At 43.6% G+C, this 9,646-nt stretch overlaps 1 non-coding gene across 1 annotated transcript; it reads left to right on the top strand.

Moving 5' to 3' along the window:
• Positions 1 to 2,417: 2,417 nt before the first annotated feature.
• On the top strand, positions 2,418 to 2,492 carry Trnas-uga. The gene has a single exon. It is a non-coding gene; the product is annotated as a tRNA-Ser (tRNA).
• Positions 2,493 to 9,646: the final 7,154 nt, after the last annotated feature.

Here is a 9,646-nt window from a genome sequence, read left to right as displayed (position 1 = left end):
CACACTACACGCAATGGAAATATCTTAGACCTTGTAGCTGCAAATGGGGTGGATCTTATCGAAAATGTCGGTACAGAAACGGCGATTACCGATCATGAGGTCATTATAGCAACTATGATTAAGAAAGTTAATAAATAAGTCAAGAATACTAGGAGAGTGTTTCTTCTAGATAGAGTAGATAGGCAGTTATATTAGCATCTCACTTGTATTAGTGAACTGGCGTCACATAGTTCCAGTAAGATGGATGTAGAGGAATTATTGGCAAAGTTCAAGTTGATTGTAAATACTGATCTGGAGAGTTATGTTTCTAGTAAGTGGATAAAGGATGTAAAAGACCCAGCATGGTTTAATAACGAAATTCGGTGAATGCTGAGGAAGCAGAAGCTGTTGCACTCTCGGTTGAAAAGGGAACGTGCAAATGACGACAAGCGAAGGTTAGAGATTCGTGTGTCTGTGAAAAGACCTGTGCGCGAAGCATTCAACAACTATCATCGTCACACCTTATCAAAAGATCTGTCAGAGAACCCGCGGAGATTCTGATCCTTCCATTTAGCCACTTGTTGATCAGTCTGGTGTGGCAGTTGAAGATAGGAAAATGAAAGCCGAAGCTTTAAATTTTACGTTCAAGAAATCAGTCACACAGGAGAACAGCAATAGCATACCGTCATCTGACCATCGGACAGCCTCCCGTATGGACGATATAGTAACAAAAATCCGTGCCGTAGAAAAACAACTGAAAGATTTGAAGGCAAATAAATCATCAGTTTCGGAAATCGATTTTACAAACAGTACTCTACGGCCTTGGCCCCTTACCTAGTTTGCATTTTTCTTGAATCTCTCGCCCGACACAAAGTCCCAAGCTACTGGAAAAAGCCGCAGGTGACTCCAGCATATAAGAAGGGTAAAACAACTTCGGTTTGTGCAGAATCCGTGAACATATTCATAGTTCGAATATATAAACTTTCTTGAGACCAAGAAGCTTATGTCCACGAATCATCATGGTTTTAGAAAGTATCGCTAGTGCGAAACACAGCCTGCCCTTTTCTCACATGATATACTGAGAACTATGGACGAACAACAACAGCCGGCCGGAGTGGCCGAGCAGTTCTGGGCGCTACAGTCTGGAACCACGAGACCGCTACGGTGGCAGGTTCGAATCCTGCCTCGGGCATGGATGTGTGTGATATCCTTAGGTTAGTTAGGTTTAAGTGGTTCTACGTTCTAGGGGACTGATGACCTCAGAAGTTGAGTCCCATAGTGCTCAGAACTACTTGAACCATTTTTGGACGGGAACAGGTAGATTCCACATTTCTGAATTTCCGGAAAGCATTTGACACGTCGTCCCATTGCAGGCTGTTAACGAAGGTACGAGCAGACGGAATAAGTCCACAGATATGTGAGCGGCTCGAAGTCTTCTTAAATAATAGAACCCAGCTTGTTGTCCTGGACGGCGAGTGTTCATCAGAGACAAGGGTATCGTCAGGAGCGGCCCAGGGAAGTGCGATAGGACCGCTGTTGTTCTCTATACACATAAATAATTTGGCAGACAGGATGGGCAGCAATCTGAGGTTGCTTCCTGATGATGCCGCGGTATACGGTAGGGTGCTGAATTTGAGTGACTGTATGAAGATACAAGACGACTTAAGACAAAATTTCCAGTTGGTGTGATGAATGGAAACTAGCCCTAAATGTCGAAAAATGTAAGTTAATGCGGATGAGTTGGAAGAACAAACCTGTAATGTTCGGATACAGTATTACTAATGTCCTGCTTGACACAGTCAAGTCATTTAAATACTTGGGCATAATGTTGCAAAGCGATATGGGGTGGAATGAGCATGTGAGAACTGCGGGAGGGAAGGCGAGTAGTCGACTTCGGTTTTTTTTTTTGAGAATTTTAGGAAAGAGTGGTTCACCTGTAAAGGCGACTGCATATAGGGCGCTGGTATCACCTATTCTTGAGTGTTGCTCGAGTGTTTGGGATCTGTACCTGGTCGGGTTGAAGGAAGACACCGAAGCTATTCGGAGGCATACTGCTAGATTTGTTACCGGTAAGAAACTTCCTGGCAGATTAAAACTGTGTGCTGGACCGAGACTCGAACTCGGGACCTTTGCCTATCGCGGACAAGTGCTCTACCAACTGAGCTACCCAAGCACGACTCACGCCCCGTCCTCACAGCTTTACTTCTGGCACACAGTTTTAATCTGCCAGGAAGTTTCATATCAGCGCACACTCCGCTGCAGAGTGAAAATCTCATTCTGGAAACATCCCCCGGGCTGTGGCTAAGCCATGTCTCCGCAATATCCTTTCTTTCAGGAGTGCTAGTTCTGCAGTGTCCGCGGGAGAGCTTATGTAAAGTTTGGAAGGTAGGAGACGAGATACTGGCAGAAGCAAAGCTGTGAGGACGGGGTGTGAGTCGTGCTTGGGTAGCTCAGTTGGTAGAGCACTTGCCCGTGAAAGGCAAAGGTCCCGAGTTCGAGTCTCGGTCCAGCACACAGTTTTAATCTACCAGGAAGTTTCATATCAACGCACACTCCGCTGCAGAGTGAAAATCTCATTCTGTTACCGGTAGGTTTGAACAACACATAAGTTTTACGGATATGCTTCAGGAACTCAAATGGGAATCCCTGGTGGGAAGTTGACGTTGTTCTCGAGAAACACTACTGAGAAAATTTAGAGAACCGGCATTTGAGGCTGAGAGCAGAACGATTCTACTGCCGCGGCATTTGAGGCTGAGAGCAGAACGATTCTACTGCCGCCAACATCCATTGCGTGTAAGGACCACGAAGATAAGGTACGAGAAATTAGGGCTCATGCGGAGGCATATAGCTAGTCGTTTTTCCCTCGCTCTGTTTACTAGTGGAGCAGGGGAGGGAATGATTAGTATGGTGCTGGGTACCCTCTACCATGCACCGTACCGTGGCTTGCGGAGTATCTCTTTAGATGAAGATTTAGATTTGATCTGGACAACGTTCAAAAGTATATGACCGACATTTTAAGACCCTACCAGCTGAAGGTGTTCAGCGCTGTTATCAAGACTGGGGCAAACGATCCGCTGATGTATAGCTGCCGAAGGGAACTATTTTGAAGGAGACAATATTGTTGTTTGAAAAAATTAAAAACTTTGATAGATAAAAAATCCAGCCTCATTACTTTTCTCTCACTCATCGTGTGTGGAAGTTCTCAGTAGGGGAAAGGGGTTTATCGTTGGAACGAGCTGGCTTTGGAAGAAGGACGATTGATGGTTGTGGGGAGAGGGAACGGACGCACGAAAACGAAAGGAACATGGGCTTGTGGGGAAAGTGAGGCGCCAAGCGAATGCGCCGGTGTTTACTTGATGGAAGTTAGGCTGCCAAGAGCGGTTAGCTTCGTGCACGAAGGAAGTAAGAGGCACGGTGACTCACAGCCGACGTGTCTCAAGTGCCTAGATACGTGGAGTGTTAAGGCAGCTGTTGGGTTAACGGAAAATTTGCAAAAAGCACTGTCATCATCTTGATCGAACATTGACTTATGGTGCATCGGTTCAAATGGCTCTGAGTACTATGGGACTTAACATCTGGGGTCATCAGTCCCCTAGAACTTAGAACTACTTAAACCTAACTAACCTAAGGACATCGAACACATCCTTGCCCGAGGCAGGATTCGAACCTGCGACCGTAGCGGTCGCGTGGTTCCAGACTGATGCGCCTAGAACCGATCGGTCACTCCGGCCGGCGGTGCATCGGTATCACGTTGGTTATCCTTTTGTTTAAAGCCATCTCATCTGTGGATAGTTTAGCCTTTCACTTAGAGATTAAATGGTTGCTTGAGTCTGTTATACTAGAGAGTTTGATGAAGTGTGGGCCATCACTAATTACGGAATTATTTGATGCTCATTTGTGCCCTGTTGTTTATTAAGCACACTGTTAAAAGCCGTTTTCGGAGACTGTAGTGGCTGCAGTCGAAGCTACTTGCCTTCTAAAAATCGTCTTTGTTTCTGGTCCTTAATATTAAAATGTTTGAGGTGTAAGAGCTGACAGTGTCTGGTATTTATGTGGACTGAGGTAGACGGACGGAGACATCTGGAACAGCAGTCGTGACACAATCAGACGTTCCATTTCTAACTCTATCAGAACCAGTATTAGTGAACAATAAGATCATTTGGCTACCATTGAGCCTTTTGCAAGTCCTAAACAGCATTTATTGATTCACTTGTATATTGTAATGAATTTGAAGTTTTTGTAATTGATTTGGGTATGCATTTCCGCTTCGTGAGTAATTGTGGAATGGGAGCAGTTGATAGCTGGTTTCAGTACGATTAAGGTAACTGAAATTTATTAGGAAGAACACTAATTGAAAGTGAAGTTAAAAGCTTCTGGGTTGTCAGTCGCATCGACGTTTCGACCCCTAGGCAGGGATCTTGTTCTGGATCTTCGGTAAAATGAAATGATCGTATGGCATTGTTGGCCGGGACGCCCCATGTGGGGAAGTTCTGTTGTGGCGTAACAAGACAGCTACGCCACACTGAAGTAGCCGAAAGGCACGCGTAATCTCACTTAGGCTAGATAGTGGTCTGAAACAGGATACGTAATGAATGGTAGCAAGAAAAGTACGTAGCTGCTATAATACTTAACTTTTAATTTATCCTTGTTGTATACATCGTTCCTTGATGATACAAGTGAGACTCTATCTTAAAATGGTTAATGGCGCCTTGCTAGGTCGTAGCCATTGACTTAGCTGAAGGCTATTCTAACTGTCTGCTCGGCTAATGAGCGATGCATTCTAACTATCTGCTCGGCTAATGAGCGATGCTTCGTCCGTGTAGTCGCTAGCAACGTCGTCCGCACAACTGGGGCGAGTGCTAGTCCGTATCTCGAGACCTGCCTTGTGGTGGCGCTCGGTCTGCGATCACACAGTTGCGACACGCGGGTCCGACATGTACTAAATGGACCGCGGCCGATTTAAGCTACCACCTAGCAAGTGTGGTGTCTGGCGGTGACACCACAAGTTCGATCTTCGGTGTCCACTGCTGACTGAACACTGTTAGAGACCAGTATCACTCTCTCTTATAAAGGCGAGCTTTCTCGTGCCTGTGCAGAAGAAGTGAGATTACTGGGCAAAATTCTTATGGCTGCCATTGGTGGGCCATCGTTATTGGTTAGAAAGGGCTTTTCCCGCACTTATGCTGGAGATGAGTTATTGGTTAAGATTTCTTCTGATGCTAACGGTCAGCTATAACACTGGGTAGAAGCGAAACTGACAGAGCAACAGAGAGGAAACGTTTACCCGAAGTATTGTCGCCGCAGAAGTGACTTGTTTGTGTTGCTCGCACGCCACGGCTGCGTATTCACTTCCTCGATGGCGGGGAACCACGATGCCAGAAACCTGTAGCCGTCCTCTCTGTTAGTCACACGCGTTCTTAGAAATTTTGAGACGCTTTCCAGACTTCCCTTCTATACAACACACGTACGTTGTTCAGACAAATGTCAAGGCCACAGTCCTTCTGATGTTCCGCTACCGCTGATGTCACACCCTGATTCAGCCGGGTGTGGCGGTCTTGCTCCTTAATACATTGCTTAGCAGTTCTCCTCGTTTCTCCTATACGCACTTCGCCGCAGCCACACTTTATTTCATAGGAGCCCGCAGTCTGGAGGCAGTTAGGTGCACCTGGTTCTCGTCGGAAAAAAGTCTTTTATTTTGCTTTGACAGAAGAAAGAGGCCTGACCACCATTTTTAAGGCTCCAATCCCTCAGTTGGTAAAAACGGAACACTTACACGATCGCTATATTGACCGTATGTCTGTGTGACTGTTAAGAACCCTTTTTCTCAGGAAAAAGTCAACGTGATTCGTTGAAATACATGTCACATACTGTGGTCTATGGGCCCTTGACGGTGTAAAAAATTGAAGCTTCTAAGTTAGTGCAATCAAACTATACCGCCATTTATATCAGACATCTTAATATTAGCAAACTCACTCACCAAAACCCATAGGTTACTTCCCTTGGGCCTAGAATCCTGAAATATGGCGAAAAGGAAGGTTTCACAGTACAGCCAAGAGAAAAATCCTAAAACTGAAATTATGTCACACGAAAGAGAAATTTGTCATTTCTTATCTCACTGTTTGTCTGTCCGTCCGTCTGTTAAGACCCCTTTTTCTAAGGAATGGGTAGACGGATCAAATGAAAATTTGTGTCACATACTGATGTCTATGGTCCTTTGGCGTTGTAAGAAACTGAAGCTTCTAAGTCAATGCAACCAAACGTGAGGTCATTTAGGTCACACATTTTGATGTAATATGACTCATCAAAACCTATAGGGTACTTCCCGCTGGCCTTGAAACATTAAATTTGGCAAGAAGCATGGTTTCACAGTACAAATAAAGGAAAAAAAATTCTAAAACTGTTAATTTGTGTTTGTATCACACGAAAAAATTTATATCTTTTGTCATTTTTTATCCGAAGTCAAAGTTGAACTTAAACGATCAGTAGCGTAGTCAGACTAGTCAGCAAATGTTTGTTTCACGTACAGCTTGAAACGCCATAGCTGCATGCAGTAGTCGCTCCTGGATGTCTGATGACGCATATCAGCAATAAAATCATTCCTGGACTGATGTTTGACTTTTACCATCGCGACCGAGTCAGCCTGAAAGTTATAATAATGGTCGCCTGCCTCCTGCTTGATTTATGTCAAACTTAAGTTATTAACATTAAAACGTTCTCGAAAATCTTGAAATAACTGGGACTGCCATCTTGCCAGTATCAATGCCGATAGCATGCAAAAACTGTCTAGATTATCAAGTACCAGAATGCTTGAATTGCCTGTATACATAATTAAGTTTGCACGGGACCTTCACTGTGCGAGTCCTACTTGCATCTGGCCAACTGTTTTTCGTTAGAATTCTGCTTGTGCGGTCAGTGGATCGTGGAAAGAATTGCCCATCAGTATTGGTATGGTAGTAGAATGACTTTTTTTAATATTGGTCTCCTTAAAGGAAAAATTTCATTAGAAGTCTTTACGCTGTGTAGGATAATTGTATTGAGTACTGCTGTCGGGTTAACTGTGATGAAGTTTGGTGATTACGTAATTTTGAGAAAACGGGTTCAGCAATGAAAAATAAATATCCAGGCCTTCTAGGAACCGTTCGTACACCAGACAATCTCGGAACTGTTCGAGCTACAATCATAAGAAGCCCACATTGTTAAATCCGTCGTTATGTATCATCTTTACAGCTGCATACACAAATGTTCCAAGTACATTGGTATAGCACTTGCATTATCATCGAAAAAAGTTGCAAATTGTCCAGGAACTGAAACACAACGACCACCTAACGTGACGGCAATTCTCTGAAGTAACGGTTGAAAAGATTAACGATGACAGTGCGTTTGTTAACAATCTGTGGATGTCGGACGAAGCGCTTTTCCATCTTAAAAGTTCGTTAATAAATAAAATTTTCGTTATTGGGCACAAGAAAATCGTACTCAGCTACATCAACGTCCACTGCACAGTAACAAAGTTACCGTGTATCACTGTACTGTTATGACTACGAGAATGGCCTTGCGATTACAGTACGGTGCTTCACTATGCTTGAAAGACTTGTTGCACAAGAAGTAGGCACATTTCCACAAATTTTTGACATCGGCTGATTTCAGCAGCACGTATCAACGTCACCCACAACTCGAATATCAATGGTTGCTTTACACCACTTATTTGGCAAATGTACAATATCTAGGAACGGTGATATTCCATGACTTTCCAGATCCCTTGATCTGTAAATCTGTCAACGTGAGAGTTATTCCTGGCGGGTCATCTTATGAACAAAGTGGACCGCAGTCGACAGGGTACAACAAAAGAATTAAAAACTAATACCCGAGAAGCAATTGTCGAAATTCCTGTCGAGATATTAAGACAAACGTCGGCCGGAGTGGCCGAGCGGTTCTAGGAACTACAGTCGCAGGTTCGAATCCTGCCTCGGGCATGGATGTGTGTGATGTCCTTAGGTTAGTTAGGTTTAAGTAGTTCTAAGTTCTAGGGGACTGATGACCACAGCAGTTAAGTCCCATAGTGCTCAGAGGCATTTGAACCATTACGACAAACCATGCACAATTTATCTGATAAAGAGCCTGCAGGAATGGTTGCGTTAAACTAGAGCTCACCTGCTAGATGTTTTGTTCAAGAAACAAGTTTACGTTATATATTCTGAAACTACGTGGTTTGTTCCATTAAATGACATAAATTTAATTAAAATTATTTTTCTTAACAATATTTAATTTTTTTGATTTCCCGTTTCTATGAATCACTCTGTCAAAAGACAAGGCATCCAGTTCTATGGATTGCGGTTGGCATACCTTCTAGTTGAAAGTAAGGAAACCTTACAGGCTCTATTGAGAGGGGGGGGGGGGGGGGGGGGAGCGTGGATAGGCGAAGCGCAGAATTCTTGTTAAGGATAATCGAATTACGTAAGGAAGTTATGAGAAACAGGTAAATAGATGACGGAAACTAGCTAAACCTCCGTACTGGGTATCATTCCTACTCAGAGGTGGGCGTGGTTGCTTGTGCATGTTTGCATTTAGGCTCCTGGCATGGCGTACCACACTGTCTTATTCTACTGCCCAGCTGCTGCAGATTCTTTCCATCCAGAAGAAGGCTGCTGCTATTGGAACTTTAACACTTAGGAGTATTTCAGTTTTATTTTTATTTATTTTCGAAGTATATTTTTCTGATGATGCCTTGTTAAAGGTTTCTGTGCCCTTTGCAGTATAATACTGCAGTATCATCCCCAAATCTAAGCATTTTTATATTTTTACAGTTCCATAACTCGATCGTTAAAAATGGAACTCTTAATGAATCACCTTGTTGTCCGTCCGTGTCTCTGTCTGTCTCAGGAATGGGTAGACACATCAAGTTGAAATTTATGGCTCATATTAAGGTCTAAGGTCCCTTAGCGGTGTAAAAAATTTAACTTTCTAAGTCAATGCAATCGAAAGATATGCTCATTTATGCCATACATTTCGATACTCGCAAAGTCACGAAAATCTATAGGAGACTTCCCATTGACCTAGAATTGGCAGGGAGCGGGGTTTCACGGTACATGTATTCGAAAATTGTTAATTTGTACTTATATCATACGAAAAAAATATTTTTGGTCACTTCCTATACCACTGCCTGTTTGTCCTGTTAAGACCCCTTCTTCTCAAGAATGGGTAGTCTTTTACCTTGCCTATATCGATATCGATAACAGGCAATAATCGCCGATATTACTGGGATGGACGAACTAAACTCCGCCGGAAAAGGCCTTGGAAGGCCCAAAGATTCCGACCGGCCGCCGCGTCATCCTCAGCCCACAGGCGTCATTGGATGCGGATATGGAGCGGTACGTGGTCAGCATGTGATCAGACGGGAAATCGGTGTTACCACTGAAGCAAGGCCGTTGGCGTCTGTATACACAATTAAGTTAATACGGAACCCTCCATAGGCGAGTCCTACTAGCGCTTATTCAGAATAATTTCTATCTATAGTTATTCCTTCAACATACCTAAATTTGCAGTATCCTCAAGCTACACACGGTGTTTCAGAAGTGATGGTCGCTTTTCAGGGATAAGACAGAAATGATCATTCGAAACCAAAAAAGTAAACATGGGCTCTAAAACGCATAGCTTAAGAGCTATGTGC

The sequence above is a fragment of the Schistocerca americana genome, chromosome 1, assembly GCF_021461395.2.
Source record: "Schistocerca americana isolate TAMUIC-IGC-003095 chromosome 1, iqSchAmer2.1, whole genome shotgun sequence".
NCBI classification, from domain to species: domain Eukaryota; kingdom Metazoa; phylum Arthropoda; class Insecta; order Orthoptera; family Acrididae; genus Schistocerca; species Schistocerca americana.
The sequence above is the reverse complement of the archived record's forward strand: the minus strand, read 5'-3'. Positions and strand labels throughout refer to the sequence as shown.